This window comes from Hemicordylus capensis, chromosome 2 (genome assembly GCF_027244095.1).
Source record: "Hemicordylus capensis ecotype Gifberg chromosome 2, rHemCap1.1.pri, whole genome shotgun sequence".
Classification (NCBI taxonomy): Eukaryota; Metazoa; Chordata; class Lepidosauria; order Squamata; family Cordylidae; genus Hemicordylus; species Hemicordylus capensis.
In genome coordinates, this window is record NC_069658.1 from 187,799,599 (window position 1) to 187,826,239 (window position 26,641).

A 26,641-nucleotide genomic window follows, 5' to 3' on the forward strand; every position below is an offset into this window, starting at 1 on the left:
GACGACGGCTGGAGCGACGCTGGAGGAAGAGTCGTCACGAATCCGATCGAACACGGGCTAGAACCCATTTTAGGGACTACGCCGTGGCGGTGGGGGCGGCGAAGAAACGTTTTTTCTCCGCCTCCATTGCGTCTGCTCAGTGCAGGCAAACAGAGCTGTTTCGTGTGGTGAAAACATTGCTCCACACATCCCCCCGGACAATGGGGGAGGAGCCATCTACAGCTCTTTGTGATCGGTTTGCCTGTCATTTTGCAGATAAAGTCGCTTGCATCCGTGCTGACCTGGACTCCAGAGTTTTGGCAGTTCCGGCAGACGTGCCTTTGGTACCATCTGGTCCCGTTGTGTTGGATTCTTTTCGGTTGGTGCGGCCTGAGGATGTGGACAAGATCCTGGGCAGTGTGCGGGCGACTTCGTGCGCTCTTGACCCTTGCCCTTCATGGCTAATAAAAGCTGCCAGGGAGGGGACAGGTAGATGGCTGGAGGTGATGGTTAATGCTTCATTAAGGGAGGGCAGGATGCCATCGTGCCTTAAGGAGGCGGTGGTAAGACCTTTATTTAAAAAGCCCTCCCTTGATCCCTCCAGCCTGGACAACTATAGACCTGTGTCTAACCTGCCCTTTTTGGGCAAGGTGATGGAGCGTGTGGTGGCGTCCCAGCTGCAGAGGGTCTTGGATGATACGGATTATCTGGACCCTTTTCAATCTGGCTTCCGCCCCGGGTATGGGACTGAGACTGCCTTGGTCGCTCTAGTGGATGACCTACGCCGGGAACTAGACAGGGGGAGTGCGTCCCTGTTGGTTCTGCTGGACCTCTCGGCGGCGTTCGATACCATCGACCATGGTATCCTTCTGGGCCGCCTCTCGAGTATGGGAATCGGAGGCACTGCGTTGCAGTGGTTCCGGTCCTTTCTTGAGGGGAGGGTCCAGAAGGTGGTGCTGGGGGACTACTGCTCGGCCCCGTGGCCGTTGGCCTGTGGGGTCCCGCAGGGTTCGGTCTTGTCCCCCATGCTGTTTAACATCTACATGAAGCCGCTGGGAGAGGTCATCCGGGGATTTGGACTGAGTTGTCAGCAATATGCGGATGACACTCAGCTCTATCTCTCCTTGTCATCTGATCCTAGGGAGGCGGTGGATGTCCTGAACCGGGGACTGGAGGCCGTGATGGGTTGGATGTGGGCTAACAAACTGAAATTGAATCCGGATAAGACGGAGGTGCTGTTGGTCAGTAGGAGAGCCAATCGGGATGTGGAGATTTTACCAGTTCTGGATGGGGTTGCACTCCCCTTGAAGGAACAAGTACGCAGCTTGGGGGTACTACTGGACCCGGCTCTGCTTTTGGAAGCTCAGGTGGAGGCGGTGGCCAGGGGTGCCTTTGCACGGCTTCGGCTGGTGCGCCAGCTGCGTCCCTTTCTCGAGAAGGCAGATCTGGCCACAGTTACCCATGCCTTAGTCACGTCGCGGCTGGATTACTGTAACGCGCTCTACGTGGGGCTGCCCTTGAAGAATATCCGGAAACTGCAGCTAGTGCAAAACGCGGCAGCGAGGGTGTTATCCAGAGCTGCCCGTTGGGAACATATCACCCCCATTTTGAAAGAACTGCACTGGCTACCGGTTCGTTTCCAGGTCCAATTCAAGGTGCTGGTTTTGACCTTTAAAGCCCTAAACGGTTTGGGCCCAGGGTATTTGAGGGACCGCCTGCTCCCAAGGGTTGCTGCCCGCTTGACGAGGACATCTGAGGGGGCCCTGCTCCGGGTGCCGACAATGAGAGAGGCCCGGCTGTCGTGCACTCGGGACAGGGCCTTCTCTGTTGCTGCCCCCAGACTCTGGAATGCTCTCCCAGTGGTCATTCGCTCCTCGGACTCCATCATGGCTTTTAGAAAGCTTGTAAAGACTTGGCTTTTTACCCAGGCTTTTACATAATCGTTTTTACTGCTGCTTCTGGGTGTTTTTATTTCTTGTATTGTTTTATGCCTGTTTTTATATGTTTTTATACTCTTAGCATGTTGTTTTTATTGTGTTTTTATTGTATGTTTTTAACTTTTGTAAACCGCCTTGGGGCTATATTTTAACGAAAGGCGGTATAAAAATGCAAAAATAAATAAATAAATAAATAAATAAAAATAAAATAAATCCCTTAACATACCAATTTGAGGTTGGAACCTCCCTCTGAGTTCAGAGATCTTTTGGAAAACTTGCCTTGTTTTTCTGTGTCTATTTCCATCCTCAAGGTCTTTACAGATGTCATTGTAGTACTGCTCCTTGTCTTTTCTAACAGCTTTCTGAAATTCCTGAGGTCTTTATCTTTCTTGACTTTGGCTTCTCTCCTTTTCTTGGCAATTTCCACCATCTGTTCTTACATCCATTTTGCTTTCTTCTGTTTCTTGGTCTTTGGCAGTCTCTTTTCACATTTGTCCTTAACAACTTCTTTGATTTCATTCCACAGTTCCTCTGGTTCCCTATCAATGAGGTTCAGAACTTCAAAGTGGTTCCTGATGTTCTCCTTGAAAATGGTGGGTACATTTTCAAGATCATATTGTAGGAGCTGGATAGCTTTGTTTTTCTGCTTTAGCTTGACATGGAACTTGCACATGAGCAGTTCACGATGTTCCACAATTGGCCCCTGGCCAAGTCTTTGCTTTTATAACTGAGCTCTTCCACTTCCTTGCACCAATAACGTAATCAATTTTATTTCTATGTACTCCATCTGATGATGTCCATGTGTATAGGCACCACTTTGGTTGTTTGAAGAATGTGTTAGCAATGAAGAGATCATTGGCTTGACAGAAACTAATAAGTCATTCTGCTTCATTTCTGTTTCCTAGGCTATATAGGCTGACTGTATTTTCCTCCTTACTTTTTCCAGCTTTGGCATTCCATTCTCCAACCACCAGCATCACATCTTGCTTACATGTTCTGTCAATTTCAGACTGGACTTGAGCATAAAACTCATCAACTTCCTCTTCTTCTGCATCAGTTGTTGGGGCATAGACTTGAAGAATTGTCATGTTAAAGGGTTGTCCACAAAATCTAATTGATATTAGTCGGTCACTGACCGCATTGTATCCAAGTACTGTCATTGCTATACTCTTCCTGACTATGAAAGAAACACCATTACTTCTTTGGTTTTCATGTCCTGAGTAGTAAACGGTATGGTTTTCTGACTGAAAGTGTCCCATTCCAGTCTTTTTTAATTCACTGATGCCCAAGATATCAATCTGTAGTCGATTCATTTCATCTTTCACTATGTCGAGCTTTCCCATATTCATGCTTCTTACATTCCACGTTCCCATTGTAAATCTGTCTTTGCAGGTTCGGATTTTCTTTTCCCACATGGCAACAACAGCTGCTAGACATCCAAAAGGCTTTATTTATTTATTTATATTTATTTATTTTAAATTTATACCCCGCCTTTCATTAAGAAAATCCCAAGGCGACTCACGATAAAATTTAAAAACAAGATTATAAAAAATTTAAATTTAAAAAAAATGAAAATGCAAGCATAAAAAACAGTACAAAATACAAGAAGCAGCAGTGGAAACAATCATATTAAAGTCTGGCTAAAAAGCCACAATTTGACATGCTTTCTAAAAACCGTAATGGAGACTGAGGAGCAGATACCCACCGAGAGAGCATTCCAGAGTCTGGCAGCAGCAACAGAGAAGGCCCTGTCTCAAGTGTACAACAACCTAGACTCCCTCACTGCCAGCACCCAGAGCAGAGCCCACTCAGATGACCACGTCAAGTGGGAAGCAACCCTTGGGAGCAGGTGGTACCTCAGGTATCCTGGGCCCAGACAGTTAAGAGCTTTAAAGGTCAAAACCAGCACCTTGAACTGGACCCGGTAAGGAACTGGCAGCCTGTGCAACTCTTTCAGGATGGGTGTGATGTGCTCCCACCAGGCAGCTCTAGCTGCCTCATTTTGCACTAGCTGTAGTTTCTGGATATTCTTCAAGGGCAGCCTCACATAGAGCACGTTACAGTAATCCAGCTGTGATGTGACTAAGGCATGGGTAACTGTGGCCAGATCTGCCTTCTCAAGAAAGGGACGCAGCTGGCATACTAGCTGAAACTGTGCAAAGGCACCCCTGGTCACCGCCTCCACCTGAGCTTCCAAAAGCAGAGCCGGGTCCAGTAGTACCCCTAAGCTGCGTACTTGCTCCTTCAAAGGGAGTGCAACCCCATCCAGAACCAGTAAAATCTCCTCATCCCAATTGACTCTCCTACTGACCAAGAGTACCTCTGTCTTGTCCGGATCCAATTTCAGTTTATTAGCCCACATCCAACCCATCACGGCCTCCAGCCCCCAATTTAGGACATCCACCACCTCCCTAGGATCAGGTGACAAGGAGAGATAGAGCTGAGTGTCATCTGCATATTGCTGACAACTCAGTCCAAGTCCCCGGATGACCTCTCCCAACGGTTTCATGTAAATGTTAAATAGCATGGGGGACAAGACCGAACCCTGCGGGACTCAACAGGCCAATGGTCACGGAGCTGAGCAGTAGTCCCCCAGCACCACATTCTGGACCCTCCCCCAAAGAAAGTACCAGAACCACTGCAACGCAGTACCTCTGATTCCCATACTCGAGAGGCAGCACAAAAGGATACCATGGTCGATGGTATCAAACGCTGCCGAGAGTTCCAGCAGAACCAACAGAGACACACTCCCCCTGTCTAGTTCCCGGCACAGGTCATCTACTAGAGCGACCAAGCCAGTCTCAATCCCATACCCGGGGCGGAAGCCAGATTGAAAAGGGTCCAGATAATCCGTATCATCCAAGACCCTCTGCAGCTGGGACGCCACCACAAACTCTATCACCTTGCCCAAAAAGGACAGGTTAGAGACCAGTCTATAGTTGTCTGGGTTGGAGGGATCAAGGGAGGGCTTTTTTAATAATGGTCTTACCACCGCCTCCTTGAGGCACGATGGCATCCTACCCTCCCTTAATGAAGCATTAATGGTCACCTCCAACCATCTACCTGTACCCTCCCTGGCAGCTTTTATTAGCCATGAAGGGCAAGGGTCAAGAGCGCACGAAGTTGCCCGCACACTGCCCAGGATCTTGTCCACATCCTCAGGCTGCACCAACTGAAAAGAATCCAACACAATGGGACCAGATGGGACCAGAGGCACGTCTGCCGGATCTGCCAAAACTCTGGAGTCCAAATCAGCATGGATGCGAGCGACTTTATCCGCAAAGTGAAACACAAACTGATCACAGTGGGTTGTAGATTATTCCTCCCCCATTACCTGGGGGGGATGTGTGCAGCAATGTATTAGCTCCACGGAACAGCTCCACAGGTCTGCACTGAACAGATGCAATGGAAGCGAAGAAAAAACATTTCTTCGCCGCACCCACTGCCACGGAGTAGTCCCTAATATAGGCTCTAGCCCAAGTTTGGTCAGATTCGTCATGACTCTTCCTCCAGCGTCATTCCAGCCGTCGCCTGAGCTGTTTAATCGCCCTAAGCGCCGAGGAAAACCAAGGAGCAGATTGGGCTTCACCAAGCTGGAGAGGGAGTTTAGGAGCAACCGTGTCAACAGCCCGGGCCATCTCTCCATCCCAGAGATCGACCAGGGCCTCAACAGGGTCACCATCTTTGGACACTGAAAACTCCCTGAGGGCCATCTGGAATCCAAGCGGATCCATAAGCCTCCGGGGGCGGACCATCCTAATCGGCCCACCACCCCTGCAGAGGGCAGACGTAGCAGTCAAACTAAACTCCACCAGATGATGATCTGTCCATGACAAGGAAGTTGTCTCAAATTCCCCCACCTCCAGATCATTTATTCCCCGGTTGGCAAAAACCAGATCCAGAGTATGTCCTGCCATGTGGGTAGGGCCTGATACCAACTGAGACAGGCCCATGGTTGCCATGGAGGCCATGAAATCCTGAGCTGCACCCATTAGAGGGGCTTCAGCATGGACATTGAAATCATCCAAAGCAATAAGCTTGGGGGAACCCAAGGCCACCTCTGAGACCACCCCCGCCAGCTCAGGTAGGGAGACTGAAGTGCAGGAGGGTGGTCGGTACACCAGCAGAATCCCCAGCCTATCTCGGAGGCCCACCCTCAAGGACAAATGCTCAAAATTCTGAGATTGCCTGACCGGGCACCTGGAAATGGGGAGGATCTCTCGATAGATGACTGCAACGCCCCCTCCCCGACACTCAAGGTGGGGCTGTTGCATGATCTGAAAACCTGGAGGACAGAGCTGAGAGAGACTAACCCTGCCCAGCTCATCCAACCAGGTCTCCGTCACACATACCAGGTCAGCATGCTCATCCACAATCAGATAGTAGATGAGAGATGTTTTAGTGTTGATTGACCTGGCATTCAGCAGCAGCACCCTAATTGTCGAGGGAGTATTCTCAGAGCTTCCCGGGGTCAGAGGGTTGGGAGAAGAGCTGGGAAAAGGAACAGGCCTCAATTGCCTGGACCGTTTCCCCCTGTAATGGCCTGCCCAACTCCCACCGCCATACCTCCCTCTGCCTGCTACCTGTGATATTGCTGCCCCAACTCCATCCCAGCTTTTCTGCTCTCCCAGTCTAACTACGTCATAAATACGATCAGTACTCTGAGAGATCCTCAGCTCTTCCTCAGTAGCATGTTGAGTACCATCCGACCTGAGGGGCCCATCATTGAGCACTACATCAACAATCATTCCATTTTGTCTATCCATTTGGTTTTCTTGGTGAAATACAGGAGTGGTTGACCATTGCCTTCTCCCATGCAACATGAAATGATGCCTTTGTCATTGTCACTGAAGTGATCGTCCATCTCCAGCACCTTTCTATATTGCTGCTGCCCAATATAGGTGCCTGCTTGCTTTAGCACTTTGCGTGACCCTACTGGGAGTATACCTCCCGGTGTACTTTGCTCAACCCTCCCAGGAACACTCCGCCCACCCACCACCACGATGAGGTAGCAAAGCAGGACTTGGGGTGGGGGGGCAGGATTTCTGCAATGGTTAATTTACCCTTTGTCTATCATGGTGGCTCAATTTTTAGTATAGATGAAATTTCGAGAGTGTTGCAACTTAGATTGTCATCCAATTTATCATATTTATTTATTTATTTTACATTTATATCCTGCTCTTCCTCCATGAAGCCCAGAGCGATATACATAGTTATGTTCCTTTATGCTTTAAATTTTGGTCTATGACCATAAATAAACATGACTGACTGATTGACTAGTTATGTTCCTTCTCACAATAATCCTGTGAGGTAGATTAGGCTGAGAGAAGTGACTGACCCAGAGTCTCTCAGTGAGTTTCATGGCTGAATGAGGATTTGAACTCAGGTCTCCCGGATCTTAGTCCAACACTCTAACCACTACACCATACTGTCTCCATATAACATGTAAATAATGCATAGTACTAAAACGTATCGATTATGACAAGCATAAAGTAGAAGTATATGAAGGATTAAGTTCAAATATATATATTTATAGCATTTAGCTATTACCTTCTTTTCTTCCTTGATTTCAAATAATTATTCAAAAGACCATTTCTGTGAAGTTCCCCCTTTTCTCCCCTTCTCTTGTTAACTTGGCATTTTAATAGAAACTAGTATTTTTAAGCCCGTTAAAATAACGGGCGCTAGTACCTTTTTTTTTGGTTGTTTCCTTTATTCCTTCTCCCTCTCTCTTTCGCCCTCCTTTCCTTTTATCTTTTTCTCTCTCTCTCTTTCACTCCTTCCTTTTATCTCTCTCTTCCTCTGTTTCCTTTCCTTCCTTTCTTCTCTCTCCCTCTCTCTCCTTTCCTTCCTTTCTTCCACCTCTTCTCACTCCCATCTTTCTGCCGTCACTGCCCTCCCCAGTCCACGCTTCTAATTTGTTTTAGCGGCAGGGCTGGTTCCGCCGCTGCCACCTCTGCCCTCGCCGGTTTCTGCTTGAGAATGTTTGTTTTTGCGGCAGAACTGGTTCCGCCGCTGCCGTCTCTGCCTTCCCCTGGACTCCACTGCTTCTCCGGCGTGCTTCTCAATCAGGCTGGTTCCGCTTCTGTCACCTCTGCCCTTCCCGGTCCCCGCCTCTCTTTCTTTTGCTTTTTGTCGCCATTATGTTTCCGCCGCTGGTCGGGCCGGTCTCTTCTCCCCGCTCTATTCTCCCTGCCGCTTCAGTTTTTAATTCCCGCCATTGCCGTCTCTGCTCTCCCGGTCCCCCCGCGGGCCCGTCTTTTTACTATTCTCTATTCTCCCCGCCGTTTTTTGTTGTTGTTGTTGTTCCCCGCTGCCGCCTCTGCTCTCTCGGTTCCCCCGCTGCCCCCTCAGCCCTCCCGGTTCCCCCGCTGCTGCCTCTGTCCTCCCGGTCCCCCTGCTGTCGCTTTTGCCCGTAGGCAACACGTCGTCAACATGGCCGCCCAGAACAGCCGAGAAAGACACGGGCCGAAGAAAGACACGGGATCATGCTTTAGCTTTTTATTATAGAGGATGGTTCTTTTTCATTTAATAGAAATGGTTCTTTTTCATTTTTATCTGTATTTTTGAAACGTATGGTTGTTTCTTTATTTAGTTATCAAATTTTGTGTGGTGTAAAGTGAGGGAAGAAGTTGCTGGGTTTTTTATAATTTTTCCCAATTTGTATTGCTCGATATTTCTGAATACTTTTGTTGTATCTTTCCTTTATCTACTTCTTAATATGAAAAATTAAAATTCTATCTTAAAAAAAATCTGTGAAGTTCCTAAAAGAGTATTTTACTAACCTACTGTATATAGTTGAGTAATTCCTACCCCCGCTCTTTATAATTATAAAATTGTGTGTTCAGATAAAGAGAAGAGGGATATATCTAATTTATATATTATCCAGATGATTAAGTAAATGTTACCCTCTCATAAAGAGAGAGGAAGGGAAGGAAAAGCGGGGGGGGGGGAAGAGAAAAGAAAAATGAGTGAGTAAGTGAATAAATAGATAGATAAAGAAACAAATACATTTTTCTGGGATGACAACTAATATTAACAGGACAGGAGGAGACCAGCATACAGGTGAAACTCGGAAAATTAGAATATCGTGCAAAAGTCCATTAATTTCAGTAATGCAAATTAAAAGGTGAAACTGATATATGAGACAGACGCATTACATGCAAAGCGGGATAAGTCAAGCCTTAATTTGTTATAATTGTGATGATCATGGCGTACAGCTCATGAAAACCCCAAATCCACAATCTCAGAAAATTAGAATATTACATGGAACCAAGAAGACAAGGATTGAAGAATAGAACAATATCGGACCTCTGAAAAGTATACAGTGTACTGTGCTTGATTGGCCAGCAAACTCGCCTGACCTGACCCCATAGAGAATCTATGGGGCATTGCCAAGAGAAGGATGAGAGACATGAGACCAAACAATGCAGAATTGCTGAAGGCCGCTAATGAAGCATCCTGGTCTTCCATAATACCTCATCAGTGCCACAGGCTGATAGCATCCATGCCACGCCGCATTGAGGCAGTAATTGCTGCAAAAGGGGCCCAAACCAAGTACTGAATACATATGCATGCTTATACTTTTCAGAGGTCAGATATTGTTCTGTTCTTCAATCCTTGTCTTCTTGGTTCCATGTAATATTCTAATTTTCTGAGATTGTGGATTTGGGGTTTTCATGAGCTGTACGCCATGATCATCACAATTATAACAAATTAAGGCTTGCCTTATCTCACTTTGCATGTAATGCGTCTGTCTCATATATCAGTTTCACCTTTTAATTTGCATTACTGAAATTAATGGACTTTTGCACGATATTCTAATTTTCCGAGTTTCACCTGTATGTATATATATATATATATATATATATATATATATATATATATATATATATATTTGGCCAAAATAGGATTTGACAGTATAAAACTATTCTGTAGCTGCATAACAATACATATAAGGAAGTTCCTGTGACCCAATTACTTGCTATTACTTATTTTTTCATATCATAACCCCCCTCTCCTCCCCCCAGCAGTAGAATAGTAAAATATATATACACTACATACATATACCATTCAAAGGATATATTTTTGAGTCCACGTTTATGTGTTTCATTTTTTCTGTTTTGATGGAGACTGCTGATTCCAAGGTTGCATCACACTAGAGTTCAAACTGGAGAAAGTGAAAGATAGTGTTAGACAATTATTGCTTTTCCCATTCTAGGTTATTTTGGGGCAGTTATTTTATTTCATGCTTCTGTTTCATCTGGAGGCCCAAAGATTCTAAATCTGTAACTGTCAGCATTGTGTCCTTATAACGAATTTGAAGTGAGAAGGAATCTTCTATCCCATCTATAAGGGATATTTGCTGCTATTAATGCTTCCGTTATAGGGCACATTGCTCTTTTTCATTTCAAGGTTTCTGGAGATAGGTCTGAAAAAACTTATATACGTATATTCAAATATTTAAAGGATCCACATCTTTGGGCTGCTTGCAATGTTTTCTTTTTTGTATGTATATCCAGAAATTGTACAACTATATCCCTTGGGAATTTGCATTGCATTTATGGGCATGGAACCCATTCTATATGCGTTTATTATAGTTGAGTAGATTCCAGCTTCCAACAGCAATTCTTTATTTAGCCACATAGAGATAAAAGAGGATTATTTGTATTTCAGCTTGTAAAGTTGTACTTACTTCCATAGGTGTCTTTGCTGTCTGGGCAAGATCTGCATTTTAATTTTTTTTTTGCTCAAGTTTTCCCATTCTTTGCTGCAGAGGTTGCAGTAATGATTGCATTAATGTTAGAATGTCTGCTTTGCCTTTCTGCAGCTCATTTAGCAGGAGCGGAGCATCATTTATTTGTTGATTCTGTGTCAACAGAAGGCTTAGAGCTTCTCCATCAGCCATTTCTTTGTTGTGTTGATAAGGCCTTTCTTGGCTGTGTTGATGAGGGCTTAATGAGGGCTCCGATTGAGATTGAGGAGTGGATAGAAAACCTGTAAGGCTTTTTTTTTATTTTGTTGTGCTCCTTAAGTGTTGCAGCACTTGATTTCCTCATTTTCCTTAAGGTAATGAGTATATTAATGCCTTTTAAAGGCTTCTATTTAGTCCTGGGATGAAGAGCTCAGAAATTAAGCATCCACATGACATCACTTCCTCCCCAATTCCTGTTTTAATAGCTGGTTTTGTTTGTTTTTGTGAACTGCCTGGAGCCTTTGGAGTCATGTAATTGATGTTTAATCCAGGACTACAAAAAAGAGTATAAGAGTTTGGGTCAAGCTTCTAACAGAATGTAGGGCCAGTAGGCCTGAATGAGATTGATTAAGAATGTGAGACCCCTTGGCCAAGAGGTAGCAAATGTCAGAGCCTGACAAGAGATACTGTATGTAGCCAAGGTCATGAGTCAAATTCCCCACTCGGCAGAAAAGAAACATAGCTAGCACCAGAAGATACCGATAAGGAGTAGGGAGGGTGGATAGGCCAAACTTTAGCTCATGTCCAAGGCTAATTGGCACCACATGAAAACATCTGTTTGATTACAAAGACATGTATTGAAGGATTTACTGATTTGCTTGCTTTTTAAATCTATATAAACTAGCCACTGTGTACCTTCGGGGTGCAGTGCTTGTTAGACTTTTTGACTTGTACTGTGCCTTCATGATCATGAATAAAAGCTAATTTGAGCACACACCCCTAGTTGAATTTGACTCAATTGTGTCAGGCAACGAGTTCTATTGTGGGAACCTGGTCTAATCCTCTTTAGTTCAGTAAGACACCCCATTCTCTGTCAAATCTGTTGGAAGGATGAACGCAAGGGGCTGAATTAAAAAGGAGGGCAAGGTTCCAGAGGATTTTCCCGCAACATAATTATTTGTAAGTATGTACATAAATTATTTGTAAATACACAAATTATTTATGTAATGTATGTAAATATTTATGTAATTTATTTAATTATGTAAATTAAATAAATTATATAAATAATAAATAATGTAAAAATCCAGTTCTTCCTGGATATTTAATTAAAGAAGGTGACATTTCTTTTTTTAATCAGCTTTTTATCAGCTTTGACTGATATGTCAGCTATGCCCATTTCTGGAGGTAAATGACCTTAAAACAGTAGTACATAAGCTGGTAACCTCAAGACTTTACTACTATAATGCACTCCACATGGGGCTTCCTTTGTATGTAGTCTGGAAACTACAACTGGCACAGAATGTGGCAGTTAGTTTCTGGGACAACTTGAAGGGACCATATAAGACCAATTTTTAAAGAACTGCACTAGCTGCTGCTATGTTTCAGAGCAAAATACAAAGTGCTGGTTATTATCTATAAGGCCCTGAATGGTTTTGGTCCAGGGTACTTAAGAGAGTGCCTGCTTTATCGTGAACCCTGCTGCCTATTAAGATCATCGGAGGTCTGGTTACATTTGCCACCACCTGGTCTGGTGGCGACTCGGGGCCAGGCCTTCTCTGTGCCAGCCCCAGGAGTTTGGAATGCACACCCTGTCTCTTTCTTGGGCTATTAAATTAAAACTAATTTTAAACTGTTTAATTGTTTTGTTCTGTGAATTGTTTTTATTCTGTGAAAGTGTTTTGTTTTGTTTTTATACTGTATTTATATTATGATATTATTACTATATTCTATATTGTAACTATGTGTGTTTGTATAATTATTAATTTCTATCATATATCACAATAGAAGGGGTTAAATAAGAGAGAGCATGACCCACTGTTTCAACCTCCAAACTTTTGCATAGGCATGTTTGATTTACATATTCAGCAGAAGGAAGGACATCAAAACATCCCTTTGTGAAGGCTCTCCACAAATTTGGTATTGTTAAGTTGTAAAAATAGCTGGTTTGAGAGCTCTTCTAATGTTCTGCCCCCCAGTCCTGCAAACCTAGGGACAAAGCTTGAATCTTTTTGGCAGTCTGCATCACAAATATGCTGCCTTAGTAAGGATTTGGTGCCATCATACTCTAAAATAACCAGATATTCCATGGAAAAGCCATATGTCCTAAGTTTCTCAATGAGTATGTTTAGCCAATTAGAGTGGTAATCATCATCTAGGATCAAACCAGACAGAATATTAGCTTTAGTCATAAATTGAACGTGTGAAGCCATAAACGGGACTCCACCCTCATTACTCCAGCTTCCAGATGCAAAATGGCATTCGGAATGCATCAGGGAACAGCAAATATGGATCTAAGAAATTTTGACTGCACCGCTTCCAAAAAATGAAAGTCTCAATATGTGCATATCTGAGAGCCATATAGCAATTGGGCAATCACTTCGGCTTCACAAACCTTGATGGCAGATGGAATATAATTGTCTCCATTGGAGCCACAGAATCTAAGAATGGCAACAAAGGTTCTTTGTGCCTCCCAACTGCCTGTAGCCTGAAAAATAATTCCAAGATATTTATAATACTTTTCCTGGTGAATCTGGACACCATTAATTTTTCATGTGTGGAGAGAAGTCCTCCAAGCAAAGACCATTACCTTCGTATTCTGATGGTTTATAGTTAGAAGTTCTTCCTTACAGTATCTTGCTAAGGTGCATAGTATCCTCCTCACCACTTAAGGGGTCAGTGACAGAAGTATTGCATCATCAGTATATAGTAAAGTGGCTTAGATGTCTGTTGCCTAATTTTGCGGGGATGGAATCTTATATTTGTTAACCTCTTAATCATTAGAATTGATGCAGAAGTTAAAAAAGTATCAGTGCTAATAAATCAGAAAGCCTATTTCTTGTTTTTCCCAAAATGGGCATGACATAACATAATACACCTGGGTCTTTTTTAGAATGAGGGTCTGGTATGCGATAATCATTCCCTCCCTTTACTGGAATAAACCAACCCCACTCCTACAGAGGAGGTAAAAGCACTTTTGGAGAAGAATGTTATAGTGTGTGCCCTTCCAACTTTGCCACATCAAGGTTTCTTTTCCAGAGACCAAAAAGAGATAGGGGTTGGTGGGGGAGATTTTCAGCTATAGAACTAAAGGATGCTTGTTTTTATACTGGGATAAGCCCCCTACACAAGAAGTTCCTTTGTTTTATGCTGGGCAAAGAAGTGTACCCCAGTATAAGGTGTTACAGTGCTAACCATGAGCATGGCTATAGTTGCAGCATTTTTAAGGTGCAAGAGCATAACAATTTATTCTTATTTCAACAAAAGTGAAGACGCATCCCAAAGTGAGAAACAGCTGTGTCAGCACTTGGACAAGGCCATAGATCTCCTTCAGTGGTTGGGGATCTCCCTGAATTGGAAAAAAATCCAAGCTGATTTAGTCCAATGTAATTCAGTTTATTAGGGCACTTCTAGAGTCTGTGACAGGCAGGGCTTAGCTGCCCTGGGTTAGAGGTGTTCACATACAGTGCAGGAGATGAACCAGGGCTGCACTGCTCAGCTGACAAAGTCAGCAAAGAAAGTACAATGCTTGCTTAGCCTCGTGGCACCTGGTATGAGGGTGGTATTGTTAGCACGCTTTGGATGAGACCCCTGAAGATCTGGCTCCTTTAGGTCTTTCACCATCAAAGAGATTCCAGGCTCCTTTGCATTCCCCCAGAGACAATAGTGTCACTACTGTGGTGGCTTATACCACATGAGCTGTACCATTCCATCTATTGCAACCGAGGGTTCAGATAACATAAGATGCATCACTAGGAGGATGGGGTGAGGAGCTCATTGTCAGAAATACAGTATTAATTGAGAGTCGCCAGAGGAGCAGAGTCAACTCTGCACAGTTAATCTGGTATTAAGAACATAAGAACAGCCCTGCTGGATCAGGCCCAAGGCCCATCTAGTCCAGCATCCTGTTTCACACAGTGGCCCACCAGATGCCTCTGGGGAGCCCACAGGCAAGAGGTATGGGTATGCCCTCTCTCCTGCTGTTACTCCCCTGAAACTGACACTGAGAGGCATCGTGCCTCTGAGGCTGGAGATGGTTCTAGTGTTGTGAGAGAGGGAGAAAAATTGCTCTCTGTCCTCCCTCTCCACTCCATGCATAATTTTTTACACTTTGATCATGTCTCTCCTTAGTTGTCACTTTTCCAAGGTAAAGAGCCCCAGATGCTGTAGCCTAGCCTCATAAGGAAGGTGCTCCAGGCCCCTGATCATTTTGGTTACCCTCTTCTGCACTTTTTCCAGTTCTACAAAATCCTTCTTAAGATACAGTGACCAAAGCTGTACACAGTACTCCAGATGTGGCCGCACCATAGATTTGTATAAGGGCATTATAAAATTAGCACTCTTATTTTCAATCGCCTTCCTAATAATTCCTAGCATGGAATTAGCTTTTTTCAAAGCTGCCGCGCACTGAGATGACACTTTCAATGAGCTGTCCACCACGACCCCAATATCTCTCTTCTGGTCAGTCACTGACAGCTCAGATCCCATCAGCGTATATGTAAAGTTGGTGTTTTTTGCCCCAATGTGCATCACTTTACACTTGCTTACATTGAACTGCATTTGCCATTTTGTCATCCAGTCCCCCAGGTTGGAGAGATCTTTTTGGAGTTCCTCACAATCTGTTGTGGATTTCACTACCCTAAATAGTTTAGTGTCATCTGAAATTAGGCCACTTCTCTGGTCATCCCAACTTCTAGATCATTTATGAACAAGTTAAAGAGCACTGGTCCCAGTACCAATCCCTGGGGGACCCCAATTCCTACCTACCTCCATTGTGAAAACTGTCAATTTATTCCTACCCTCTGTTTCCTGTACTTCAACCAGTTACCGATCCACACATGAACCTGTCCCCTTATTCCATGACTGCTAAGTTTACTCAAGAGCCTTTGGTGGGGAACTTGGTAGTATTTCTGGCAATGAAGTTTTTCCTTCCATTCATCAAAGGCAAGGTAGTGCAGCTACAACAGACAACACAACAAAGATTAATCTGTGTGTGTGTGTGTGTGTGTGTGTGTGTGTGTGTGTATTTGTCTGTCTGTCTCTGTTTAAATGGCAGGCTGCAGTTTTGGGGGGCCTGGAGGGAGGGAGCAGGGAGGGAGGTCAAGCACCTTGCAGTGCAGGGCCTGTTGGGGATAGGCTGCCTTGTAGGATCTCATACTATTGGCCTTCACCTGTGTTCTGCTTGTGTATTTGTAAACCAAATATTACAAAGACACCACAAGTCTCTGGTGGGTGAGTGAGTGAGTGAGTGAGTGAGTTATTTATTTATTTATTTTGAAACATTTAATATACCGCCCACTCCAAAGACGGTGTACAAAAACATGTGAATAAAACAATATTAAAAATTACGTTCTAAATTAAAAACTAAAGTAACTAACAAAATACAAATAAAGTAAACTACAGGGCAAAAGCCTGGTGAAAAAGAAAAGTCTTCAGTAGAGATTTGAAGATCAGTAAGGAAGGAGCTAGACGAATCTGAAGGGGAAGAGAGTTCCAAAGAAGTAGGAAAGCAACTGAAAAGGCCCTATCCCAGGTCCTAGAGCCCCGAACCTCTCGGAAATCAGGGACCGACAAAAGGGCCATCTGAGATGATCTAACAGGACGTGATGTAACTGGGTGGGAGAGGCGGGTCTGTAGGTAGACAGGCGCCAAGCCCCGCAAGGCTTTGAAGGTCAGAACCAGGACCTTAAATTGAATTTGGAAGTGAATGGGCAACCAGTGCAGTGACTGCAGGAGAGGTGTCATTGTGTCATATTTTCTGGCACCCATGAGTAGGAGAGCCGCTGCATTCTGGACCCATTGTAGTTTCCCGATTGTCTTTAAAGGTAGCCCTAAATAGAGAGCGTTACAATAATCTAAGCAGGAGAAAACAAGGGCATGGGTCACTTGCATTAATGCCTGCCGATCAAGGTAAGGGCGTAATTGGCGAACCAGATGAAGCTGGGCAAAAATGATCTCTGCTCCAAAGGAAGCCAAAACTTGCAAAGTATTGCTGACCAGAAACCTCACAGTTTGAGGAAGTGAGAGCAGCATGTAATTATAGTTTAGCATAGCTGCCTTTAGGCCAGTAGGCCTCACTCAGGATAGAAATGGAAAGACAGACAGACAGATAGATAAAATAAGAGATGTAATGGCATAATTTACTCTCAGACCTTACAGTTCTTTTTAAAGGGCTATTTAAGCTCCCTTGGTAAGGGGAGGGGGAACTTTGAGGAGCTGAAGAGCATACTGTTGCTTTGGAGAACCAGTGCTGGTTTAGACCTGCCCCCCACTATCTATGCGGCTGCTTGCTTCCCACTGTAGAACTGTAAGTAAGCAGAGATTACAAAAATATCATGTCTCCTTAGAAGAAAATGATAACATGCGCTTGTTCATTTCTTAAATTTCATGAACATGGAATTTCCTACTAATGTGGATGGGGCTCGTTCCTGGGTCTGCTTAACCAATCAGTCTGACACAAGGATTGGGAATTCTTGAGGCTTTATTGCTTCTGCAGATAGCAATAGGTAATCAGTAGGCTCATGCTCTCAAACCGATTACAGTTTGGTTACAGGCGCACCTTACATTTATACAGACAATCTAAATGGTACTGACACCCTAGACACAGTATATGTGGCAATAAAATGGTGGTCTAAGTATCTAGTACGCGTGCGAATGCCTGATTCATTGTTCATTGGGTGATTACTCCTTATTTGGTTCGATCCTGTTTTCTAGCTGTGGGAATCTTAGCTGTGTTAGCAAGTTTCATAGATACAATTTAGCTGCAGAGAGATAATGACGTTAATCATGAGAGGCAGTAATGTCCCTGAATTCTTAAGTGTCATGAACATGGTACTTCCCTCCATTTGGGGAAGTGGGAAAACATGAAACTATTATTAGATTGGAGCTAAGCAACAGTTTGTATGTGCATGGTGTGTGCACACCCCTTTCTTTTGTAGCCAGTAAACATTTTTTAAGAAACTGTTTCAAACATTTGAAAAACCTGTTGGGCCAGATTTGCTGGTGGGTTAAAGGAAATAGGTGTGTTGTGGGGAAATCCTCTGGAACCTTGCCCTCCTGTTTAATTCAGCCCCTTGCGATCATCCTTCTATCAAATTGACAGAGATAATCTGTCAGTAAATCAACTTGATGTATTCTTGGCCTCTACTGAACCAACTTTAGCTCAAAGTTATACGCCCCTTGCCTCTAAGTCTTCTTTTAAAACACAACTAACAGATGAACCTCTGCAAAATCTTTCTCCATCTGAATCAGCTCCAGTGGTTACTTCCTCGCACCCATTGAAAACTGTTTTGGGATGCACTCCTGTCTCTCAGCAAAATGCTGATGAACTGATTCCTCAGTCCTTGACATCTGAGGATATACCCTATGAGCATCCCTGTCAAGCTCTCCCAGTTTCATCAAACCAATTCCTCAGTGCCTGCCAAGACTATGAAGTAGAAACCCTTGTTTTACATAGTACATCCCTTGGCCACAGACTGCAGGACTTGGATTATTCTAAATCTGTGGCCTAAGAAATTTGGGAGGCTTGCTACCAGGAAATCACCTCACAGACATGTCCATTCCAACAAGATTGCTTGCAAGGCCACACCCAGACATTGGTTTTGTCAGACGTGGGTTTGGTAATACCCACAACCAACCCAATAACCCAGACAGCCCCAATGGAAATATTGCCAGAGCATTCTGGAATACAGGATGATTCAGCTGTTAAACAGGACAATGGAAAAAGATTTCAACTGTTCTCCTCTGCTGGCCCGTCATCCCCAAATCAGCCCACAATAGTTCCTAAAAATATTGAGAATATTGTGCAGGACAATACCAATGATTGACTATTATCATACAATTCTCAATTTTTTCTGATCTCTTGGAATGGGTGGTCCTCGAGAAGTTTAGACTGTGATTTTTAAAAATTCATTTCCTCATTTGATGTATTATTTCTCCAGGAGACCTGGATGACCTCTGAATTTGACATTCCTAACTACTATCTGTTTGTGACAATGGCAACTCCAAGCCTTAAGGGTGGTCGACCATTGGGTGGTCTTGGGCTATTTGTCTCCACTCGGTTAAAAGTCCAAGTTGAAATGCTAGATGGGTTGTGGCAGCACTGCTATTCTCCAATAAGTTTAAGTTACTCTGTGTTAACCTGTACTTGCCTCCACAGTGCTTACATTCGCAGATTAAATCACAATGGAAGGAAGTGGAGTGCTATATTCTCCAATTAATCTCAGAATATCCAACTGCCTTATTGATAATTGGTGGTGATTGCAATGCAAGGATGAGCCATAACGATACTTCACTATTCGATAAGTTCTCCTTTTGGCCTCCTGTTCCCCGCGCTTCCTTGGACCCTATTAGCAATTTAGCTGGGTTATGTCTGGCCCATATGGCCAATAAATTAGATCTATTCATTTTGAATGGAGCTGCCCCTGGAGATTGTCCTGGACAATTTTCCTTCTGGTCTGGGGTTAAGCTTTCCACTATTGATTATCTAATGGTATCACGTGACTTAGTCACGAGGGTAATGGATTTTTAAATTGTACCAAGATCAGAGAGTGATCATCTTCCTCTCATTTTGCTTTGCAGCTTTGCAGACCATTCCCTTAAACACCCCATGCACACACATATGAACGCAACTGTCGAACCTAGGCTGCTTAAAGTTAAGTGGAACTCCCAGTTAAACAAAGTGGTTACTGATTGGATCAACTCAGAGTATGATGATGAGTCCTGCACTAAGCTCTTAGGAGAGTTAGGGAACTCTTCTTCCATTCTCAGTGCTTATGATGCACTAATTCAGAATTTAAAACCACTTTTGTCTAGACCTGGTCTTGCTGACTCTAAATCTATGATCGGTTACACAAGGAAGTGGTTTGATCAGGACTGTGTGATTGCTGAGAGATCTTGTCTCTCTCTTTGCCTGTTTTAAAGCCAACCCATCTATGCTGTTGAAATTAGAAGTGTTGACAAGAAAGAGAGCTTATAAGGCTCTTTTGAGGAATAAGAACAGAGCTGCAGTACATGAAAACTGGACAATCCTTATTAGAACTGTCAGGAATAAGGATTCTGCGGGCTTTTGGAAGTTGACTTCTGCCTGTGCTAATTCTTCCTCCAGTTATATGGCTAGTTCAATAGCAGCTGAGTCTTGGGAATCTCACTTCATTTTTCTTTATAGTAACCAGTGTGCATACACTCAGTTGGATCTACCACTTGATTCCACTCCTCAATGGCCCCCCATAACATCTCAAGAAACCAACCAATTCTTTAACTAAAGAGTGGAAAGGCCCCTGGCAATGATTTCATCCCTCCCAATCTTTTGAAATCTAATATTGATTGGTTCTGGCCTCTCTATTCGCATATATCGATCAGACGGTCCAAATCCCACATGACTGGCATCTTGCTATTATAGTTTTTGTTTTCAAAAAAGGAAGCAGAGAGGATCCAGCTAATTATAGGCCAATAAGCCTTCTTCATATAATCAGCAAATTATACGCCAAACATCTCTGCATAAAACTATGCAATTGGTTAGAACAAGAAGGCTTTCTGGAGGAAGAACAAGCTGGCTTTAGGTATGGTAGATCAGCTATGGATCATTGCCTAATCCTGCAGTATCTAATTGACAAATATGTTTGTTCTGACAAAGGATCTCTTTATGTAGCCTTTGCTGACTTTAAAGCCACCTTCAATTCTATCTCTAGAGGCCTCTTATGGTCAAAACTTTCAAACTCATCAATCAATAAGCGGCTGTCATTATTAATCTACAAACTACACGAGAATACCACTCTCCATGTCCGATTTAGTCCAGAGGGCCAATTATCTAATTCAGTCCCAACTTCAAAAGGCGTAAGGCAGGGTTGTATATTGGCACCTTTTCTATTTAACATCTAAATGAACGGGCTAATTAAACGGCTCCAGAGTTGGGATATCCATGCTCCAAAACTAGCTGACAAAGGGTTACCAATACTTCTGTATGCTGATGACACTGTGATCCTTTTGCAGACCAGGATTGGTCTTAAGAGAGCCTTGGGGGGCTTGGTTCTCCATTGCTAGGAGGAACATTTGGTTATCAATTACTTCAAAACTAAAATTGTCTGTTTTAACAACAGAGTTAAGAATTTCACTTGGTCTGTAAATGGTCATCAAATTGAGCAAGTGAAATGTATTAAATATCTTGGAGTGGTTTTTCAGTACAATGGTAGGAAATCTGCACGTCAGACTGGTTTCTGACATGGCACAAAGAAGTGCAGCAGCTATACTGCGGTTCCACCGTCCTCAGGGTGGTGGTTATGTCTCTGCTGCTATTAAACTATATCTAGCCAAATCTTTGACACAACTTTTATATGGTGCCCATTTAGGCCCCTATACTAATTTTGTCACTCTAGAAAGGATCCAATCAGGCTTTCTGAGAGCCCTCTTTCCACACCTAGGTGCACTGCTAATGTGGTGATTCACCAGGAGGCTGGTCTATTAAAGGTAGAAACTAGGGCTTGGCTGTTCATCATTTATTATTGGTGGAAACTCCACCTTCAACCAGTAGGACTTATATCCAAATTTTTATTGGTCATGCCTCAGCCGCCTTGGTGTCAGAAGATAGTTAATGAACTTCTTCTTCTTGGATTAGCTCCAGACTCTTTACTTGAAATGGGTCTTGTGAGAGCAAAAAAACATGGCCCATCAGCGATTGGAGGATATTGAGCTGCAGGATGAGGTGGCTTGTCTGCCTGCATTCTATAGATCATTAAAGACTGGGTCAGGGTTTTTTTCTGCACCATATCTGACATCTGTTACCTTTTCTAAATTTCGCTGGGCCTTCTCAAGAGCCTGTTTTAACGCTTTCCCCTCAGCTTTGCTTACTGGGAGGTTTCAACATCTACCCATGGAGGCTTGGTTCTGTCCTTGCAGCTCCGGTGAAATCAAAACTATTGCTCATACTTTACTGTACTGTAGCTTTTATCGGAATTTTAGGCACTGTCTGATTATTGATTTTATTGACTTTATTGACTAGATTCCCTGGACATTCTGACGATTTTTTAGTTAAAATTTTACTTGTGGATAATGATTCTTTTATTTCTTATACTGTGGCAAAATTTGTTATATAGCCATTAGGGTACGTAGCTCCTTGACTGATTCAAAGGGGAGATTGTACTGTTTATGAGACTGCTGAGATGATGATTTGGTACCTCTCTAACTCTTATTGTGATACTGTTTGCTTGTTTGATATTCGTTTTTGCTATTGCAACCTTTGTTATTTCTGGCTTTATTTTTGGTCAACGGCTGTAAATAAAAAAATAAACTGAACTGAACTGACAGAGAATGGAGTGTCTTACAGAACTAAAGAGGATGAGACAAGGTTCCTGCAATAGAGCTCGTTGCCTGACGAAGACAAGTCAATTCAATGAGGCTGTCAATTCAAATGAGCTTTTATTCATGAACATGAAGGCAGAGTACAAGTCAGAAGTCAGACAAGCACTGCGCGCCCAAGGTACGCAGTTGCCAGTTTATATCAATTAAAAATAAGCAAGCAAATCAGTAAATCAATCAATACATGTCATTTGTAATTAAGCATATGTTTTCCTGTGGTGCCAATTAGAGCCTTGGACATGAGTTACTGTTTGGCCTTTCTGCTGACCCTACTCCTTATTTGTATCTCCTGGTCCCAGCTATGTTTCTTTCTGCTGAGTGGGGAATTTGTCTCATGACCCTGGTTACATACATACATTATCTCCTGTCAGGCTCTGGTTTTTTTAACCTCTTGGCCGATGGGCCTCACATCCTTGACTCGAACAATTTTGTTCAGGCCTACTGGCAGGGGCGTAACTATAATAGTGCAAGGGGAGACAGTCGTCTGGGGGCCCACTGCCTTGGGGGTCACCCCAAAGACAAGTTACATGACTGACTCCCCCAGCCACGCACCTGCCCAGGCTTCCTTCAGTTGTATTCATCCTCCAAAACTGATGTGAGTGTTAAGACCTCAGTCTAAGTCTTTCTCTAGTATCATTAAATGACTTGCATCATCACAATTTACAAAACCTTTAAAAAAATTTAAGATGATGTTCTATTGTGGCACATAGGAGATATATATATATGCATTCTGTTTGTTACCACTATTCAGCCTCATTTAAGATTTCTTTACTTCATGAGCTGAGCATCAGTGGGGGTGGGGGTGGGGCGGGCATTTTAAAATCTTGTCTCTGGGCCCACTCCAGCCTTGCTACGCCCCTGCCTACTGGCCCAACATTCTGTTTAGGATCCTGAACCAAACTTTTATACACTTATTTGTGAGCCTGGATTAAACATTTCTTTATCAGGTAGGTACCCCATGTGAAGTTTCTGAAACTGCTTTCAAAATTCTTAGAGAAAGATGGTGGCTTACATGATGTGCAGTGTTAGTGCTCCTTATTGCTGCATCTTGGGGCTGCTTTGGGCTTGTAACACAGCTCCTGCACTCTTAAGAATAGGCAGTTGTGTTGGCAGCATTTTTACAGTTTTCCCCATTGTTGTGCAGTTCTTAATAGCATTGGAGCTGAATTCTGAGGCCCCAGTAGCCCTGATATGCAGCATTTTAGAACCATAATGAACAGCAGGTGGAGACTGCAGCCAGAAATGCCTTTGCCCAGCTCCATCTGATTCGTCAATTACGCCCTTACCTTGATCGGCAAGCATTAATGACAGTGACCCATGCCCTTGTTATCTCCCGCCTAGATTATTGTAACGCCCTCTACCTAGGGTTACCTTTGAGGACAATCGGAAAGCTACAGTGGGTCCAGAATGCAGTGGCTCATTTACTTATGGGTGCCAGAAAATATGACAAGGTAACTGTCAAGGTCTGGCCAGCTGCTAGGGAAGTTCACGAAGCAAGCGGAGCTGCTGAAATCGAATATGGCTTGGCTGAACGCTGTCGACAAGAATGTTGACGAACGTTGATTCTCAGCAATGAGTAGGAGGCTGGAGATGTGATTTATAGAGCAAGCCGAGAGCTCCCAGCTGGTAGGAATTCAAGGCTTGTCAGCCCTCAGCAACAGGCGTTTGCTCCTCCTAACAGCCTCTAATTGCATTCTACGTCTCGTGAGCCTGCGCTGTTGTGGAGTCAGTGGGGTTTCATTGCTTAGCTCTTCTTCACATTGGTCCCCCACGCCTTCCGCTGACTCAGGTTGCCGTGCCTGCTCTAAATCATTAGTTGGATCTACCACAGCCGTTTCATGAATGCTGACAGCCGGGCTCTGCCCCTCAGACACTGCTGAATCGGCTGGAAAGTTGACAGCATCCCCTTCCTCCTCGCTGTCGAAGCTCGAGGGCGTGACACTAACACCTCTCCTGCAGTCATTGCACTGATTGCCTATTCGCTACCGAGTTCAATTTAAGTTCCTGGTTTTGACCTTCAAAGCCTTGCGGGGTTTGGCACCTGTCTACCTACAGACCCGCCTCTCCCATCCAGTTACATCCTGTCCGGTCAGATCTGCTCAGATGGTCCTTTTGTCGGTCCCCGATTTCTGGGAGGTGCGGGGCACTAGGGCCCATGAAAGGGCCTTCTTGGTTGCTGCCCCACTTCTCTGGAATTCTCTTCCCCGGCAGATTTGTTTAGCTCCTTCCTTGTCGCTTTTTAAATCTCTATTGAAGACTTTTCTTTTTCACCAGGCTTTTACCCTGTAGTTTACCTCCCCCCCCACCCCGTTAGTTGCTTAGGTTTTGTTTTGAATGTAATTTTGATGCTGTCTTGTTTTGCATGTTTTTGTACACCGCCCGGAGTCTTCGGAGTGGCCAGTATATCAAATGTTTCTAATAAATAAATAAATAATGCTGCCCATCATGTTGGGGGCTATGTCTTCAGCCTTGAATGATTGAAAATGCACAGGCCCTGACTCCAAGTCATTTATGCACAATAAAATTATGCACAGAAAAGCAATAAGGGAAGCCTGCACAGCCAGCTCCCTTTCCTCTCTGCAGTCTCGTTGACTGCAAAGAGACTGTTCTCCAGTACATCCAAATTCAGATGGAAGAGTGGAAATAGGGGTGTGTGGGGGGGGTGGAACCGTGGACCCATTGCATCCACGGTTCTGCATTACATGTGAATGCGGCTATAATATATGTAAACTCATAAGAAGGGAAGGCCAAGATTTATTTTATTGTTTATTTAACTAATTTATATACCACCCAAAATGCAAGTCTCTGGGCGGTTCTGATTATCAGAAAAGATCTGATGATCAGAAAAGATCTGATTTTCTTGGAAGAAACTCATCATAAAAAGTTGAGTGATTCTCTTCGGATATTCATGGCTTGGGGAACACTTCTCTGCTCCTGACGTCATGACAACATAATTTGATTTTGTAGTGAACTAAATATTTAAAGCCCAGATTGGTCCAGCTCTAAATGAATGGCTTCAGTTGTGTCTGGTATTAACTCCTAAACCAGGAAAAGACCCCAATGGTGCAGGCTCATACTGCCCCATTCCACTCCAAAATCATTATGCAAAAATCTTCACAGGAGTGCTATTAGCAAGGTTCATTTTGATTATTTCAGCCTACATCAGTACTGGCATAAACTGGCCTCATGCCTCACAAACATCTCTCTGACTCAGCACGGAGAGTATTAAACACAGTTCCCCTTAGTAAGTCCATTAACTCTCTTTTAGCTTTCCTGTCATTGGATATATGCAGGGGTGGCCCAAGATACTGCAGTTCCTGAGGTAAGAAGCCAATGCTGCCTTGTGCGGGCCGGCTCCCTTTCAAAAGGGAGAATATGAGGGAGAATAAACTGGATGAGGGAGAATAAACTGAAGCTGAATCCAGATAAGATGGAGGTACTTATTGTGCGGGGTCAGAACGCCAGAGATGATTTTGATCTACCTGTTCTAGATGGGGTCACACTTCCCCAAAAGGAACAGGTCCACAGTCTGGGAGTACTCCTGGATCCACACCTCTCTTTGGTTTCTCAGGTTGAGGTGGTGGCCAGGGGTGCTTTCTATCAGTTCCGGCTGATACGCCAGCTGCGTCCGTTTCTCGAGATCAATGACCTCAAAACAGTGGTACATTTGTCGGTAAACTCCAGACTTGACTTCTGTAATGTGCTCTACGTGGGGCTGCCTTTGTATGTAGTCCAGAAACTTCAGTTGGTTCAGATTGCAGCAGCCAGGTTGGTCTCTGGGTCATCTCGGAGAGACCACATTACTCCTTTGCTGATGGAGTTACACTGGCTGCCGATAAGTTTCCAGGCAAAATAAAGTGCTAGTTATAACTTATAGAGCCCTAAATGGCTTAGGTCCTGGGTATTTAAGAGAGCGTCTTCCTCACTACGAACCCCACCGCTCATTGAGGTCATCTGAGGAGCTCCGACTCCAGTTACAGCCAACTCGTTTGGTGGCTACACAGAGACGGGTCTTCTCGGTTGCTGCCCCGAGATTGTGGAATGCGCTCCCTGCTGAGTTACGATCCTCCCCATCTCTGACTATTTTTAAGAAACATTTGAAAACCCATTTTTTTACCCAAGCCTTCTCTGTTTTTTTATTAAAATGTACTGCTAATTTTATGGTTTTTAAATTACTGTGTTGTTTTAACTTTTATATGTGTTTTAATTGTTGTTAGCCGCCCAGAGACATAAGTTTGGGCGGGGTATAAATTAAATAAATAAATAAATAAATAAATAAATAAATAAATAATAAAAAGAGACCTTTGCAAGTTTTGAAAGTGGCAGAGAGGACAAGGAGTTTGCCAGCAGTCTCCTCGCCTCAGGCTTCATGCAAGTTTCGCAAGGAATATGAGGAGAAGTGCTCCTTGCAAAGCTCGTCAGATGAGTCGTCAAGCGCTACTCCAATGGCAGCAAAGGGGGG

The 26,641-nt window shown here is 43.8% G+C and overlaps 1 protein-coding gene across 9 annotated transcripts in view; it reads left to right on the forward strand.

Moving 5' to 3' along the window:
• The window catches only part of LOC128341984 (lysozyme C-like), a 61,224-nt gene that overhangs the window by 27,813 nt on the left and 6,770 nt on the right, over positions 1–26,641 (forward strand). For 3 of the 9 annotated variants that reach the window (XM_053288728.1, XM_053288720.1, XM_053288721.1), the window contains exon 2: positions 2,443–2,509. The exons of 4 other annotated variants lie outside the window; for them this stretch is intronic. The gene's annotated coding sequence lies outside the window, so the exon portion shown is untranslated. Of the gene's footprint in view, positions 1–2,442; positions 2,510–17,088; positions 17,135–23,520; positions 23,631–26,641 lie in introns of those variants that run through there. 2 more of the 9 variants (XM_053288724.1, XM_053288727.1) reach the window with 2 other exon arrangements.